Source organism: Lissotriton helveticus, chromosome 7, assembly GCF_964261635.1.
Source record: "Lissotriton helveticus chromosome 7, aLisHel1.1, whole genome shotgun sequence".
NCBI classification, from domain to species: domain Eukaryota; kingdom Metazoa; phylum Chordata; class Amphibia; order Caudata; family Salamandridae; genus Lissotriton; species Lissotriton helveticus.
Window position 1 is genome coordinate 1,430,370,479 of NC_136068.1, and position 19,120 is coordinate 1,430,389,598.

Below are 19,120 nucleotides of genomic sequence, written 5' to 3' on the forward strand. Positions count from 1 at the left end.
GCCTGAAATGCATTGGGAGTTCTGAAGCATGATTTGATTTGTATGCAAATGGAAACAACTGGAATGCATTCAATTTCATCATCCTGGAAATTAATAAAAAGGAAGTTTATTTGAGAATCAAATAAGCATATGTTGGAATCATTTACATTGAAATAATAGATTACCTTATTTACATCCCCCCTCAGCATAGAAGTGATGCGAATAGTGGATGCTCTCCCCAGTGTGTAAAACACATCATTATACTAGAAAGTGGACATTTCACTGTACTTACTGCTCTTTGTGCCTGACAGCCAGTATTCAATACACATCAGGGGTGGGTGACTGCTGCACTTTGTGCATTCCTCATAGACAGCCACAAACACAGGAAGGTGAGGCTCATCTGCGTTCTTAGCACTCATTTGCATTCATCTGCATTTTGAAGGGTCTTCCTGGGCAGGGAGGAATGGGAAAGGGTGACATTTACTCTTCAATGGGTAGTGTCCTGTCCACACACAAAGCACTGATTTACCCCCTACCGGTATCCTGGCAGACAGGACTGGGTTGAAAGGGCTTGTTGTGCACTGCAGAGAGTTGCTTTGAAGTCACCCCCTACATCAAACACTTTTGGGTATAAGTATTGAGTCTATGGCCCCTTGAATTCAGACACTTCTGGATCTTGAACTGAGCCTATGTCAGAAGGACAGCTGTACTATTTAAAGGACTCAACCTGACTACTTTTCTGGAAGGACTGCTTTTCTGCTTGTTGCCCTGCTGCCTGCTGCCCCTTGACTTTGCTGAAGGATAGCTGGACTCAGCCATCTCTCCAAGTGATCTACAAGAGCTTGCTGACTTCCCTTCCTTTTTTAAAGTCTCAGGGACACAAAAGACTTAATGCAATTCTGTTGGTGCTGCTGGACTCCACCTTCTGTGGGCTCTACCCTTGCCTGAGGTGCCCTCTTTAAGTTCTGGCCCTCAGAAGGGAGTTCTTGCAGTTTCTTCCACATCGACACAGTGGTGGCTTTGACCTGATCAGAACCAATGTAGTGTCTACAATGCCAAAAGCAGCGGCCGCTTGACAACAGTGATTCTACAGCCGGCGTGAATGGACGCTGACGGAAAGTGCAGCTCGACATCGACACAGTGCCTGCATCGCAAAAGGGGTTCAGCACTGAAGCTTCCATCGACATGAGATTTAATCTTTAAAAATTCTTATCTTGACTTCTACTGATTGGACTTTTGTCATTTTGGTCTTGTGTTTCTCAAATAAATATTCTCTATTTTTCTAAACCTGTGTAGAGTCTTTTTGTGGTGCATTCCTTGTTTTACTGTGTGTGTGTGTTGCACAAATACTTTACACGTTGCCTCTTTAGTTATGCCTGACTGCTCTGTGCCAAGCTACCAGATGGAGAGCACAGGTTATCTTTCATTGTATATCTAGCTTACCCTGACTAGAGTAGTGGTTCCTGCCTTGCCTGGGTGCATACCTCAGCCAACCAGGAATCCCATTTCTAACACAACTGCACTATTGAAGGTGCGTTCAGAACCAGATCAATTGGGCTGGAGTAGAGTACAGCACATCTCAGGCGCTCCACCTACAAACCAGTATGAGTGAAATATTGCCAGTCACATGTCAGGAGCACTTCTGACAGTACGAGAGAGCTAAGGAATAGTCATTCACATCAGGTGGACTATGGACCTCTGAAAGGTTAGTACAGTTGTCAAGAAATTGCCAGGTGGCAATAATGACTTGTTTTTCTCTCCAGCCATAGCTTAACAATCGTAGGCAACGACAAATGTTTGGCTTTTGTACAATACATGCACACAAAGGGACACAAAGGGACACACATGAAACCACATGGTTTCATGTGTTAGTTTCAGTCTGACTGACTACAAGTTTTTCTGCATGCAATTTCACCTCAATGTAATGCTTCACCCAATGTCACAAGGTGCAAGTACATCCCTTTCTTGTTGCTCTGTCCCGCATCACCAAAGTAAAGTACACCATACACCATTCTAGGAGCTTCTGGTTTGCTCGCTTAAGCCATAGGGATGTTTGGTCAAGCCCCCTCCAAGCATGGGTTTACTGTCTGTTCCACAATTTTATAAACATACCAGCCCATTTTGGAATTATTACCATTTTTACGGCAGATTTTCCATTGTTAAACAGATGTTGTTTAGCAAGTGCACACAGTTGAGCTAATAGTGCAGTGACACTGCTGACACGCTTATCTGCTCCCCACCAGTGTACATCAGATCACTAAGCATGGCCCTCATATGCTCAATCCTGGCAGCTCTTCTGCTTCAGCCAAAAGCATAACTGCCAGTCATTGGAAATTTTCAACTCTTGCCACCAGCTTCACACAGATAAATAGAAAAAGCATGGCAGCAGGCCTTTTCCATCTATGCATCCAGGATCTAGAACACTCACCCCAGTCCATAAGGACCACTCCAAAAGTGCTCCAATTTAGGAAAGACTTGAAGATACAGGTTTTAAAGAAAACTACATCATAATACATTAACTGTCTGCTATTCAGCTACCAGTCCTATCACTAGTTGCCTTTATGCTTGTTTTGACCCTATGCTGCACTCTAATACCTTTCAGCTAGGTTCATGATACAGAGATACTTCTACATACATACGTATGTGCACACATGAATGCACACATATTTACTGAGCAAGACAAACGTACATAGTGTAAACCCCAGGATGATGGAGAATCTAAACTGTACTCCCCATGCTGTTGCTTCAATAGGAAAGTCACCTCCGTTTCTTTCATCAGGTCCTGGCTGGTGAAAGCATATTATAGCATTAGGGTGCAAAGCTTGCAGCTAGTGATGATGCCTATGTGGTGATGCTAGGAGTTGCTGGTTGGCATTCGATAAGGAAATGTCTTTATTGAGGGTTTGCATAAAATATTCTACTTCTGTGTTGGTTTGGGGGCACCATGGAGTTATCCAATTGTGTTTCATGCCCCATGACTGCAGATACACCACAAACTCTTGCCCCTGGAATGGAGGGATATTATTTGTTTAAGGTTCCCTCAGTAGCCCATGTGTGTTTACATCATCTTTTCGATTTTGGGCATGACCTCCGCCACTGTCTGAGATGTCACAATTTCTACCTCTGGCTATTTGGCGCAGTCGTCAATTAGAACAAGAGTATACCGTCCATTTCACAGGCAACCAAAATTGAGGCTGGTGCATGTCCACGGTTGCCGGGGGTCCCGTTCAGTGATTACTGGGGGTGGCGACTCTGGTGACTTGGCACCATTGACAGGACTTCACCAAGGTTTCTACCATCTTGTCCATGAGTGGGAACCTAACTTTGTTCCTGAGGTGGTTCTTTATTTTTACCATTCCTTGGTGTCCGTTGTGTGCTAATTGAACCACCTGCATGGTGAGGCTGGTAGGAATCACTATTCTGGGTCCTACCAGGAGGCACCCTTCTGCATCTGTCACTAGTTTGTGAAGTGCTTGATAAAGAGAGCCCAAAATCCGCTTGACCTCTGGAGTTCAGTGTGCTTGATCCTCCTTGAGAGAGTTCCTTTTCCATGATTATATAGCCTCATGAATGAGCTGCAAACACTAATCCTGTGCTGTTGCTTCTGTAATCATCTCAATGGATAAGGGCAATAGCTGAGACCACTCAACCACACATCTCACCTATTCCTCAGTTTTCTTTGCCCTCCTCCACTTCTTTCCGTTGTGCGTCACACAGGTGGTGTGATAGGTAGTCTACTGAGATGTTGGTCTCTGGCCTGTACTTCACACAACAATCATAGTCAGCGGCTTGGATAAGGTACCTTGGAAGAAGGGTAAGAATGGTTTGTGATCTGTCATGACTGTGAAAGGATGGCTGCAGACATGCAGATGGAAGTGCTGACAAGGCCGGTGAATAGCAATGGCTTCTCTTTCCATCTTTGAACATCGCTGTTCTGTAGGGGTCAGTGACCAGTTGGCATATGTATTGGGGACCCATCTGAGGCTGTTGCTGAGTGAGGACAGCTCCTAAACCTTTGGGGTTGGTGTATATTGCAATGGTGGCAACGGTGCCAGGAAACCCTTTTTGGGTAGCTGTTGCGCTGACACATACATTTAATTTTCTAATAATAATAATAATAACAATAATAATAATTGGAAGGGATCAAAGTACATCAAAGTTGTGTCATCTCAAAGGGCATCCTTAGTCGCTGTGAAAGCCTTGGACTTTTTGTCACCCCAGGACCACAGGGTTGTTGCTTTCATGAGATTCCTCAGCAGCTAAATGCGGGTGATCAGGGCGGGGATACATTTGCTGCAATAATTCACCATCCCATGGAAGCTGGACACATTGCTCGGGCAGGTGTTTCTTTGACATCTTGTATTTTATCTGGGTCAGGAGCTACAACAGCTGCTGAGAAGGTGTACCCAAAACAAAACTGACAAGCTGTTTTAGGAATTCACACTTCTCCAGGTGGAGGGTCAGCCCTGCTTCCTGGATCCTGCATAGCACTTTACAATGCTGTGTATGATGCTGCACGATGGAACTCGCAAATATAAGAATACCATAACTGACATTGATGATGCTTTGCAGCCCTGCTAGGAGTTTATGGATCGTGTTTCGAAACACTCATACTGTGCTTGATATTCTGAAATTTAGACTGCAGTACAGCCTGAGTCCGGCATGTGTCAAGTACATTGTAATGTATCTTGAATAACGGTGTAGTGGACATTGATGGCCTTCTAGTTGCAGGTCTACCTTGGAGGACCATTTGGCTCTTTTTTACTCTCCAATGATATAATCTGTGGTGGGGGTGAGGTGGCATTCATGCTGTTTTGCGATGTTTGGCAGCCATATGTCTATACATATGTTGTTTCTGCTTCTAAGCCAGCACAATAGGGGACACCCACGTGGGGTGGCTGGTGGATTTTATAATTTTCCAGCACTCTCCAGATTCTCTAGTTCCTTCTCAATCTTGGGTCATTGGTGATGCCACAACACCAATGGTTGTATCGATTTATCAATGTGCAGTTGTACCACCCTGGCTTTCATGTACCCTATGCCATTGAAGAGGCAGTCACACTGAACAAGGATGCTGGAAAGAATCTCAGTTTGCACCCCAAGGGTAAGGTAACCAGTCCCAGAGTTAAGGCTGTTGTGCAGCTAATTAGCATGCCCTGACCTCTTTCTGCCATGTATATGGTTGTACTGGTGCACGCGTCCCAATGTAAGATTGGCAAATCGAATCTCCCTACCATGGGCTATGGCTGAGATTGGCCATAGACAACAACTCTAACTTTCGCCTTGACTAATTAACGTTCCAGTGGCTATAGTGGCTATGACTGGGTGGTGGCCAATGCGTAGCTGACACTGAGGTTGTGGTTTGGGAGAGGTGGTGGTGTTGCCAAAAGTAAGCACTGGGTACACTGTATACTCAGTGACATAATCGTCCATGTCCTCTGCTGCCTGTTGAGTCGGGACCAGCATTGATGGACCTTTTGGGCTTCTGTGGAATTGATGACCATCACACTTTCATGTAGTGATTATATTTGCTGTTGGTGGTACCTCTCCTACCTTTCTCCAGGCAATCAGCTGGTCTGTGGGACCCACTCATGCAGTAGCCGCACAGTTGTTTGGACACAAGTGGCTTTCTTCCACAGCCTGGTGACGCTCCCGGTTGGACTGCATTGATGGGCTCTACCTTGAAGCCCTTGCTTTAGACAGTACCTTCAATCTGAGTAAGTATGTCCTGTAGGGGTTTGACGGACTCCTGAAGGATACACTCTTGCAGCTGCGACACAGTGCAACCTTGAATTACCTGGCCTCTGATCTTCTGTTTGTAGTTAAAACCACAGGTGTTGGAGAGCTCCCTTAACCTACTATAAAATCCATCAACGGACTCTTCGTGCTCCTGATGAGCCTGGTGAAATATGAAATGCTCATAGTCCTGGGTGGCCATGTGCTTGAAGTGTGAATTCATGGCATCTACAATTGTGGCATATGTTCTGGGTGACACTTTCATAAACGTTTTATAGATTTTGTGGATAGCTTTGCCTCCTAAATGGAGCAGCAAGGCTCATCATTGTCTTGCAGCACTGATGTGCATAGACTCAAAGTAGAACTCAAGGTGCTCCACCCAGTCCCTCCATCTGTGCGCTTGCAATGAAGGAGCACCATCACTGACAAATGGAACCCAATGGGGGACTGCTGTTACCCCAGTTGACGCTGCTGGGCTACTGGGGAGCAATGCTGGACTGCCTCCACTAAAGAAGGGGGACGTGGGAGATCTAAGTGTCTGTGGCACAAGCCTTGTTGACAGAGATACACAAGCCAGGTGGCTGCCTTACCGGGCAGACCTGATACACCCTCATCGAGGACTACACCACACATCTACACATGGCACTGAAGGGCTGGAAGCTCAAAAGCCCCCGCATGTTTTCCCCCTATTTTTTTGCCTTCTTAGGTGTTGCTCATCAGGCGTTGCAGGCACAGTAGGGGACGCTAATTGGCATCATGCACCATGTGGCACCATCACCACAAGCAATGAAGCACCAGGCGATCACCACATGGGCTGTCGCTGACTGGGGATGAGGAAGGCAGCGTTGGAGCAAAGTGGGTCTCGTAACACACCTCGTCGCCAACGTGGTGATTGCTATGTATTGCACCCTACAGGACCTAGTGCAGTTTGTAGGCCTTGCTGACCATGCCGCATGTTCTGTACCAAATGGAGACACATACACACTGCTCTTGGTTCTCCAGCTGATGTGTGGCTGGCAGTGCAGCTCAGCCTACAGCCTTTATTGCATGGCCCACTCTAGCGTTAGCCAAATCAAAACATACACATATTGCTAGCACCTACTGGCTCGCCCCTCTCACTTGGGTTCATCCCCACCCACCCTGCTCAGGACAGACATTACAGACTACTGACTTCACAACAAATTGATAATCTACTTGCCTTGTTCTCTTAATTAATGTGGATGGGTGTGAGTATTATGTGCATTGTTTTGCAATAATGATCACAGATATCTGAAGTATAGCATTAGAAAGCTTGATTGTGTGAACCTTTGATGCACCAATTATCCGGTTTACCTTTAGACTATCACCAACATCATTTAATGTATAGAATGGTGAATGTAAAATGGATGATGTATGCTGCACATAGTGTTACAGCAAAAAATGATGAACTGAATGCTGACAATGCAAACATTCTCGCCCCCAGTCAAAAGATCTGGGTTAAATCCATCATTCTTTTGCCCACTATGTCACCCCAGTTTGGACCAAGCCATATGCAAATCAGTCTTAACCCTGTGCCCTATGGGAACATTCCAGACCGAACTGCCAGGCCAGGTCTTCCTTGGAGCAGAAACAAGCATCCTGGGACCGGTTTCAGGAAATGTCACCATTCTTCAGCCAGGCTAGCTTGAATCCAGTGGCACAGTGAGCAAGGGACCCACGTCTGGGCATACTCATCCCACTGAGGGCGAAAAGTGTTACATCAAAGAAATGATGGATGGAATGCTAACAATGCAAACATTCTCCCAGGTCAAAAGATCTGGATTAAAGCCATCATTCTTTTGCCCACTAGGCCACCCCAATTTGGATCAAGCCATATGCAAACCAGTCTTGACCCTGTGCCCCATGGGAACAGTCCAGACCGAACTGCCAGGCCAGGTCCTCCCTGGACCGGAAACAAGCATCCTGGGACCGGTTTCAGGATATGTGACCCTTCTTCAGCCAGGCTAGCTTGAATCAAGTGGCACAGTGAGCAAGGGACCCACGTCTGGGCATACCCATCCCACTTAGGGCAAAAAGTGTTACAGCAAACAAATGATGGACAGAATGCTGACAATGCAAACAATCTCGCCCAGTAAAAAGATGTGGGTTAAATCCATTGTTTTTTTGCTCACTACGCCACCCCAGTTTGACCAAGCCATATGCAAATCAGTCTTGACCCTGTGCCCCATGGGAACAGTCCAGACCGAACTGCCATGCCAGGTCCTCCTTGTACCGGAAACAAGCATCCTGGGACCGGTTTCAGGGTATGTCACCCTTCTTCAGCCAGGCTAGCTTGAATCCAGTGACACAGTGAGCAAAGGAACCACGTCTGGGCATATTCTTCCCACTTAGGGCGAAAAGTGTTACAGCAAACAAATGATGGACAGAATGCCTTCAATGCAAATATTCTACCAGGTCAAAAGATCTGGGTTAAATCCATCGTTCTTTTGCCCACTATGCCACCCCAGTTTGGCCCAAGCCATATGCAAATCAGTCTTGACCCTGTGCCCCATGGGAACTGTCCAGACCGAACTGCCATGCCAGGTCCTCCTTGGACCGGAAACAAGCATTCTGGGACCGGTTTCAGGGTATGTCACCCTTCTTCAGCCAAGCTAGCTTGAATCCAGTGGCACAGTGAGCTAGGGACCCACGTATGGGCATACTCATCCAACTTAGGGCGAAAAGTGTTACAGCAAACAAATGATGGACAGAATGCTTGTTGTATGGCGTTTTAGGATCCAAGTGAATTTTCCCGATTCATGCCCTTATATAGGTACAATTCACATTGCCCTAATATAGGCATTGAAATCATTCCCTTATTTAGACATAGCCCATACAGTCCAACTCCAAATACAGGCATCGCTACTTCCACCCGTACCAAAACATCACAACGATTTCTTGGAAAATCGTCTTAAGCAGTCAAGGACCTCCCCTTGCTTGAATATTTATTTGTCTAAAAACTCATTGAGTTTACAAAGCACTACTATTCCCTTGGGGTTCTTTACTGAGGTTAGTATGCCCGACTTTACGTCAAACTAGGCACCTTCAAGGTATAAATATGCCTTCACTTGCTCTAGCAAGACACGGTGGTTCGGAGCAGTTCGACTATCTACCTGCCTGACGCTGCTCGCTACAGCAAGTGCCGAAGGAAGCCGACCCTCCAGCTGATGCACTGATTGAGAATCTGTCCTTTCTCTCGCTGAGAATGCAGCTCCAGTGTTTCCAAGCTCCCCTTGCGGGGTGTTGGGAAATCGAGTCCCGGTACAGAGATGCCAGACCTCCTTCATTCTTATCTAAGGTATGGAGCTGATTAGACCCTAAGAGAAATCTTGGATAGATTCTTGGCAAAGAAAACCAAACCTATGCTAAACAATACTTACTCCCTCCCACATACTAGACTTCGGTTAGGTTCATTGGGGTAGGCGTATTCCAGATAGCACTAGTTGAGTATTTTTAGTCTGTGTATTTATGTATGTACTTTTATATGGCTTAGAAGCCATGCAGTGCTTTTACAGTATTATTTTATGATTCTATTCCCGTTGTACGCGTTATACTTTGCAGCCTGCATTACGACTGTAGCAGTTCACTTTACTTGCATGAGAAAGAAGACTGTTCAATAAAAACTTTTTATTGAAAACGCCCGTCTCTCTATTTCTCTGCACCTCTGTTGAAACGATTGACTGAGTGAAATTCTTATCTATTGTTTCCGCGACTCTAGAGATACATTTCTTATTCTTGGGAAACTATGTTGTCATGTTTATGCGGTATTCAGAAACTAATCCCTTCTTGTGAATTCAATAAAGTTTCTAGAGACCTCTGAGCTAGCTGGCACTCACAATTAAGTTTAGTATATTCGATAGAGTCCTACGTCAAATTTCTAGGATATAATATTCCAATGCGCAGAGCCTATTTGGAATATAGGAACTACACTACATCGCGGCAAACATTTGGTAAGGCACTAATTTAACGCTAGATACTAAAGTAACTCAGTCGTGCTTTTCACAGAGACCCCTTTTCCCGTAAAATACTCCAATAGACGTCTGGAGCGGGTAAAAGGATCAAATATCCGCCATAACTGAGTAGGACGAAAATCCTATGTATTAGTTTTTGGTTTGTTCAACGTTGAAGGATACAGTGTTCCAAAATATTGTGCACCTTATCTTTGTTTCCTTGAAACTTGCTCTGCAAACTTTCAGCCAACAAAATGACTGAAAACTGGACCGTTGGAGCTGCAGCAACTGCAACCCAACCAGACTTAGATGTTACAGGTTTCCAACAAGACGACCCGGATGCTATAATCATCCCGGAAATCTTAAGGAAAACCATCACTATAAAGCTCATAACAAATGGCCTATCACCAAGAGGTGGTAGGGTAATTAATGTCATAGAGGCACATGAATATCGGCAGACAGAGGTATTCTATTTCTGGATTTTCTTCTCTGAAGCAAATGCAGTATCACATGTGTTTCACTTCTACAAAGTAGAAGAACATCCAACGGAACACACTCCTTTCGAGGATGATGAAATTCCACTAACATACCAAGAGCATGTACTCTGGTTTAAAGGCGCCCTACAACATCAAAATCACATTATCAGGCTCGGTCCACTAGGTAGACCAGGAGCAACATGGCCGGTACTAGCCAGCTATACACCACATCCTGATATTGAAGAAATGATGGGTGCGGAACTATTAGTTCAACTGAAACAACTAATAAAAATCCATAGACAATTGGTTCAATATGTCATGCGGACTCTAACAGTCCAACCTCCTATAAGGATTCCACAAGAAACCCCTTACCAGGGGAACACAAATAAAATCACACCACAGACTATACAATCAGTCATTGGTAAATTGCCCGCAAAAAGGGAACAAATTCCATTCTAGATAGCTCAAAACAGTACTCAAATAGAGGCAGTATTTCCCGATACTACCCCTCATGAGAAACACAGGATTCTAACAATCTGTTTACTAAGAGCGCTCTTTTGGGAGAAACTCGCTAAGAGTTATGACATTCTTCTAGCTGAAAACGACTGGCCACCTACTTTTGTCGGGGAGTGCCCACATGGCGAGGATATCAATTATGCCAGCATTCTCAAATCATATTCCAATTCATAAAAAATATACCTATGCCACGAAATGGGCAGTAGCCCAGGCTCTTGCATTATATAAAAATCATGTAGGATGGGATGAGGATTCTCCTCAACATAAAATCCAGTTAAAAACTCAACCGACTGCACAAAGGCAGCACCCAGTTAAGCAAGAAGCTAAAAAACAGGTCAGGGCGATATTAGATCAACTTGAATACCAAGGGGTGATTGAAACATGCACCTCATCAATGAACAATCCTTTGTTTCCTGTCTCCAAACAGGACAATGCATATCATCTAGTTTTGGACTACAGACATACAAAATGCACAGAGTGCAGCACTAATGAATAACATTGTGCGTAAAAAATATAAAACCACATTAGATATTTCCAACATTTTTTTCTGCCAAAAACATTGCACCAGAAAGTAGGTACTTGACCGCTTTCTCAATCATGGGGACACAGCGTTAATTCTGTTGTCTCCCCCAGGGATTCAAGAATAGTCCAGGGTTATTTTCAGCCAGAGTAACAGCCAGCCAGAGTCGCCTCTGAAGGGTACAAATTCTATTTTAAGAAATTGAGAATTGCCCACCTCAACGTCCTTTTACTAGGATACGAGTTATCAAGTGAAGGCAAAAGCCTGGCAGCCAACTTTTTCTAGGCTTCCTAAATTACAGAAGAACTTACATTCTAAACTACGCAGAAAGGGTTAAACCTCTCTACAAATTAATCAAACCTGATTTCAAAACAACTAATTGGACTCAAAAACATACAGAAATGTTGTGTACAGTACAAACAGACATGTTAGCAACAACACATTTACAGACTTGTGTAAACGTACGCAACCTTATAATCCGAATCATCCCAGGAAGATGCGGATTCACGTACTTAACCTTCAATGAAGGGGAGAAAGTACCAATTGCTTATAAATCACACTTGTAAACACAAGCTGAAATGAAATTCACTTCTGCAGAAAAAATTCTGACAGCGGTTCAAACTGCAGTAGCAAAAGAGAGAGCCCTCGCGCGGGGAAAACGCATAATGTTTGTTACTCCTGTACCTGCCTTAGAAGCAGTGACAAAAGCAAGCATTCCGAATGCAAAGGCTTTACATTCAAGATGGATACAATGGGTTAACTCTTCTGCTGCAACAGACATTGAATACGTTTTTCACCCCTACTTGAAAACCCAAGAATTTCTACAATATGAACAAGAATGTCCTCTGCCCACTGAGATTCTGCCTCTAGAACAGTACGAATGTATAATTTATGCAGACGGATCAGCACAGCCCGCAATTGGGGGTAAACAAGCTTATAGTGCTGTGTGCGCGATCGTTAAAGGTCGCTGGCGCGATGGTTAATTCAGACCTATGGTCACAAAAACGCAATCTCTCGGAGATTGTACATCTCCGCCAGCTGAACTACAAGCATTCAAGATGGCGCTTGAAAATACAGATTGCGAATTCCCCACACTCATAGTGTGTGATTCCTATTACTGCGTTCAGTCTTACAATGAATACTTGCAGAACTGGATTCAAAACGGTTTCAAAGATGCAAAAGGTGGCACAATCAATCATAAGTTGCTTTGGGAACATGTAGTTCAGTTACAAAAAGAAATACAAAAGACTCACGTGATCCATACACTTTGTCAGCAATGTTGCAGGGAATTCAATGGCGGATGAAGCCGCAAAGGCAGCTGTGCAAACCGCTTCCATAGCTGCAATCCACTCGTTCAAAAACAAAAATAGACAGCGAAATTATATAAGCTGTCAATGCTTCAATCAAAGACAGTGGTAAAACACTTCCGAAAGGCTTTCCACTCGAATATTCATACATAATTGATGCCAACTCTGTTCATTTTGCTCAAATCCCTGGAGTGGGGGATAGAGTAATTCCAAACAGGAGACGTAGAGTAACTTTGATACACGAAGCACTGTTGGGAGAGGGTCTGATACATCAAGGGATCTCTAAATCTATACTAGAATTAAAGGAGACATACTGGTGGCCAGGGATGAATGCCCACTTTCATGAATTTTAAATTAATTGCCATGACTGCAACAGAGATCACAGCGAAGAAACTCGCCAAATACCTGACTACAGGGTAGCCAGCCCAGTACAGACACCATTGTTAGATAGCATTAGACTATCTACACGCAGACATCCCTATGAACAAATGCGGTCCCACAACTATTATGACAGATTTATTTGGATGTGGCCTCAGTGCTCAGCTGACGCCCCAACTGTTATAATAGATTTGCGAGTCTTTATCGGCACATACGCAGTCGGCACGCTACATTCTGACCAGGGTCCTGCGTTTAGCTCAAAAGCTTACAAGGAGGCCATGGCCAATCTGGGCGTTGCATTGCGGTATTCTAGTCCATTTCATCCTGAGGGAAATTCTGTAGTGGAGAGAAAAAAACGGGACATAAGGCAATATATAACAGCTAGTGTATTAGGCTCGGGTGACGGGTGGGTCAAAAATCTAATAAGTGTCCAGCGTAGTCTAATAATCTGCCAAGAAGTTCTCTGGCAGAATCACTCCATATGAAATCCTTTTTGGTACTAGAATGATTGTCCAGGACCTTGATCGTCACACTTCAGTGGTAGAACAAAAACCTTTTGATATCAAAGACCGTTTGGCTGTTTTGCAGGACTTAAATGAAACAAGAAGTCTAAGCAACACATTGCAGAAGCCAACGACCACTGAAGGGGAACCAGCCATCCCAGCAAGGCCTGCCTGGATTCCAAAGATTGGGGATCTAGTCAGAGAAAAGATCGCGGACAAGAAGGAATTTCGGCCTTCTTACATACAACCAGTACCTGTGCTAGCAATCCACGGATCAAGAACAGTGTTACTGCCGCCCCTTGCTGGAAGAAAGGAGAACAGGTTTGTATCTATCGACCTGGTGAAACCACATCATGTGGCCGATCATAAGTAGTAGGTCAAGTGGACTCCAAAGATGAAGCAGACGACCAAATCTGGCTACTATCCAAGAGGTTCAAACCGAGAGACACATCACCTTGAAGAATCTGCAGTGCAAAAAGAAGGACTAAGCAATAAAGCCATGGAACTTGTGCCTCTTGAGACCCAAATAACAGTTCGTCAAGAAACACCTGTCTACAATGATATAGCATCTGACTATACTAATATGACAAGGGATCAAGTAGCTCCAGTGATTTCAAGTAAATCTGATGCAATACCTACAATTGACAGAACTGCCTCTGGCTATTTCATTAACTTTGGCATGTTTTCAGAGGATCCCTGTGAACCTAAAACAACTCCAGCAAAAAGAACGTTCAAAGAACAAGCAACATAACTTTTTCTTCAACTTGAAAAAACGTATCTAGTTTCACCATGGGTTGAACTTTGGATTGTGCCAGGTGTACTTTTTCTCCTACTTTGGCTAATTCTTGCATTAAGTTTGGGAATGCTGATAAACGGAAGCTATAGTAAAATGGAAACAGCAAGTAAGAACATCAACTTACTCCTCAAACCACACAAATGATCTCATCGTGAACAAAGAGACTTGACATCAGTAAACATCACAGCCATTCCTATACCTGGTAGTATAGCTTGGGACAAAACTGATTATGACATCTTTGGTCCTGCTGAGCTGTTGAAGATTCTACACCAATTCAAGGTTTCCTTGAGTGACTTTGTTTCACCCAGCTCATTTTCTGATGATTGTGACTTTCAGACTGTTAATAATATGATGTCAGACTTAGAAATGTCTGCAAAACTTACAAAACATGAATACTTAGAAGGTTCATCAGATTATGAACAAATGTTCTGTTATAATCACTATGGCCATGATTATTTGCACAAATCTGCAAACCCTTGAAATGTTTTTACTTATAACCAATGGGAACATTGTCCAACGCCACCAAAGCGTACCTCAAAAACATTCTATGAAATGTTTCCATACTTCTCAGGTTTCAATGTCTTATATCCAGAAACATTTTACTTTAAAAATGTTAATAAGACAGGAATGAAAAGTATGTTGACTAATACTGAGCAAATTTATTCTGCGGCCTTTTATGCCCAGCTGTCCACATTAGGTTTTGACTTTTGGAAAGACAACATTGAGATGAAAACTGCCTGAGGCACAAAAGACTGGCAGGTGCAGGGATTAGAAGCTTTATTTAGAGCCTGCATCATCCCTGAACATATAATATTTTTAAACGACACTGTTCAACAGACATCCTTTCTTGGCCTAGCTAAGATAAAAGATATAAACAAACCGTCCATACCCTCACCTACACCTGATAGTAAAAACACTACAGAAGGGGTAGTCGACGTAAAAACAATTTTACTTAAAAACAGAACTGATCCTGATTGGAAAAAATGGTTAATCTGGCCCACAGGCACAAACAACTGTCAGGATACATTCCTGAATAAGACACAAGGGTTCACATACACCAGGCCAGATCCAAGATATGTCCAGAAACAACATCCAGGGATAGTAACAACATACAGTGTAGGGAAACTGTGCCTTGATTAGCTACAAAAATCCATACTGACAGAGATAAAAACAACACTTATCTTTACTTAAAGATGGCATTGATTTAAGGGACTTCTTACAAGGTCCTGCAAAGCGGCGTCATAAACGTTTTATATACACTGGTGTATATGCCATTTATAATGAAGCTTGGAAAGCGACACAAGCAGAGACTGCAAAACGAATACAAGAAATTGATCGTATTAATGTAGAGAAATATCTCTCTGTAGTTGACAATGGGTTAACGACTCTGTCATCTAGAATTTATTCTTTGGACAGCAAAGTATCCTCTGCCATAGACATAATGGAACAGGACTTGCTCATGCTACAGCATGGACAGTCACAATTACGTTCTATAATGCGTTTAGGCTGGATGTTACAAAGTCTTTGTTCTGGATATGTGCCATGGCGTCTAATCAACACCACGTTCTTGTTTTCTGTATTTAACCTTACAGATAAACAAATCACTTTGGCAAAAAGAGGTGCAGACTATACGGTACTGAGCATTGAGAAACTGGAAAGATTACCATTAACTGTTTCAGAAAAACCTGCAACAGAATGGTTAATACACGAGACAATCACTCTGTCTGTCACAATTTTCTATTTTCAATATTGTATGAAACATATTCCAGCTGGCGTATATGAAAGGTTGGGTAAAGAATACATCAAGTCAGCCTGGGAATTACCATATACACACAGATGTTGGAGTGGGCGTAAAGAAGTATTTCTTAGTGGTACAAATTGCAAGAGCGCACTAAGTGGTACACTTTTATGCCAGGGTATTAACTTACACGGAGCCTGCGATGGTTCTTCGACCAACTTTTCCTGCCACCTGCATGGTTCTCCAGCTGCAGTGATAGATACCATTTTTAGGCAGCTTTCTAAAAGAAGTTATATTATGTTGAATGATCACAGCTGCTGTGGAATGTTGCCAGGAATAGCCTATCTCATAATTGTGTCAGCCAGGGTCACTTGCGGAATGCAAGAATTGTTTCCTAAAACTAAGACAGACGGGGAGTCGCCGTTATGGTCTTCATTGAACATCTCTTCTATACGAATTGATACTTTAAGCAGAATGAAGTGGTACAAAAGGGGGTGGTGATGGACGGAGCAGTTCGGGCTGGACTGTTCCCATGAGGCACAGGGTCAAGGCTGATTTGCATCTGGCCATGTCTGAACTGGGGTGGTGTGGAGTGCAAAAAAACTATGGATTTAGGCCCAGATCTCTGTACTGGGGTGAATATATGACATTGTTCTGCATTCTTTCCACCAATTGTTGTTTTTGCATTAAGCAGAATGAAAGCCATTCTTTTAAAAAACACTGTGCCACTGACCTCGTCCAAAGAGATGTAAGAAATACAAGTTGCAAGGTCTTCTACAGAGATACATGCCCTTTTATCAACAAACTGCCCTATACCATTCGTAGAAATGTTAGGATGTATCTTAAACATGTCTGATACCAGTGGTATTGTACATGTATTTAAGACAGTTATTTTGGGACTGTTAGCAAAGTTTAAAGCAGTCCTCTGCATATTTTCAAACTTCGTGCACTCTGTGTTCTGCGGCCTGCCTCTCATTTTGGGACTCGTAGCAGGAATACTAATTTTTTCTCCTTCTGCTTCAATATGGCAAGTCCAGTCACCAACGACACCACGATTACCTTAGAGAACACTTTCCTGGCAATGAAGTGTTGTGAGCGCATGATACAGATGTTGGGCTTGGCTCGTTTAAGAGATCTAAATACCACATTGCTTCTATCATTCCGACCAATCTGGCAAGATTTCATCTTACCTGTTCTACGATGCCTGCTATGTGGAGAAGAATGCGTGTTAGGCATCTGTCTAACACTCCCATCAGTCCTGCCAATGGATGTTGATACTTTGCTTGGATCGGTAACGGCTCATGCATTGTGTTGTCCCCAGAAGCTACCAATCCTGATGACGGCATTCGTTGAGGTCTCACAGACACAAACTGCTGATGGTGAGATACGTGGATCAACAGGCACACAGGTACCATCTCCATCTCCTTTGAACATTGCTAATGCGGCTAACGCTGACGGCGATGCTTCTCATTTCTGTGCAATCGATATACTTAACAAAATAGTCCAACTTTCACCTACTGTGGTAGATGAACTCTTTACCAGCTTAGAAGATTTTATGTTTTCTCCAAACAATGAGACTGACTTTTGAAGTTAGCACACAGCGTTCTATGGGACTCTGTATTCATTTATGTGCAATCGATCTACTTAACGAAATAGTCCAACTTTCACCTACTGTGGTAGATGAACTCTTTACCAGCTTAGAAGATTTTATGTTTTCTCCAAACAATGAGACTGACTTTTGAAGTTAGCACACAGCGTTCTATGGGACTCTGTATTCACCTTCACTTTTCAAAACAAACTTCTAACTTTGGAACTCTATTTTTTCCATGATTTGACTTTTTTCCGAAAATTGAACTTTTTTGGCACAAAGTACTATGCTTAACCCCATCGGCGCTCATGACGAGCTCAGCTCGTCATGTGGTACACCTTTCGTACGCTCATGACGAGCTGAGCTCGTCATGAACAATGGGATTCTGCATTCTTTAGTGCACAGCGGGAAAATGTGCCGCACCGATGCGGTTAAAGTAGAACTATTCCTAGAGAACAAGCATTCTTTGAATACTTCCAAGAGACAAATATTTGACTTTGTTCACAACCAAACAATTTATATATTCTGTCATGGAATGGTCTCGACCTTTTTCTTCTGTATTTAAGAGCCATTCCATTAATGTATTTTGTTTTCATGGTTCATTCGGATAGCGTTTCTTTTAAATGTCATCTATATGCTTTGAATGAAACATTGCTTTCAAATACATACAGCACAAATTCTCTTTTCGTGTACAACCATTTCAAATGCATTTTTATGTATTTAGGATGGGGGTTTTAACACATCATGTTTTAGTTATGTTTTCTGTGCTTAGAACTTAGTAATGTCGTACATAATAAAGTGGAGTAGTTGTTGTATGGCGTTTTAGAATTAGCATTCTAAACTAAGGTATGGAGCTGATTAGACTCTAAGAGAAATCTTGGATAGATTCTTGGCAAAGAAAACCAAACCTATGCCGCACAATACTTACTCCCTCCCGCGTACTAGACTTAGGTTATGTACATTGGGGTAGGAGTATTCCAGATAGCACTAGTTGAGTATTTTTAGTCTATGTATTTATGTATGTACTTTTATATGGCTTAAAAACCATACAATGATTTTACAGTATTATTTTATGATTCTATTCTCACTGTACACGTTATACTTTGCAGCCTGCATTATGATTGTAGCAGTTCACTTTACTTGCATGAGAAAGAAGACTGTTCAATAAAAACCTTTTATTGAAAACGCATGTCTCTCTATTTCTCTGCACCTCTGTTGAAACGAAGCATGCATGATTGACTGAGTAAAATTCTTATCTATTGTTTCCGCAACTCTAGAGATACATTTTTTATTCTTATTCTTGGAAACGAAAGTTGTCATGTTTATGCGGTTGTCAGAAAATAATCCTTTCTTGTAAATTCGAGAAAGTTTCTAGTGACCTCTGAGCTAGCTGGCACTCACAATTAAGTTTATTATATTCGATAGAGACCTAGTCGACATAAGTCCTATGTCAAATCTATAGGATATATTATTCCAATGCACAGAGCCTATAGGGAATATAGGAACTACACTACATGCTGACAATGCAAACATTCTCCCCAGACAAAAGATCTGGGTTAAATCCATCGTTCTTTTGCCCACTACGCCACACCAGTTTGCTCTCAATGCCACAGAT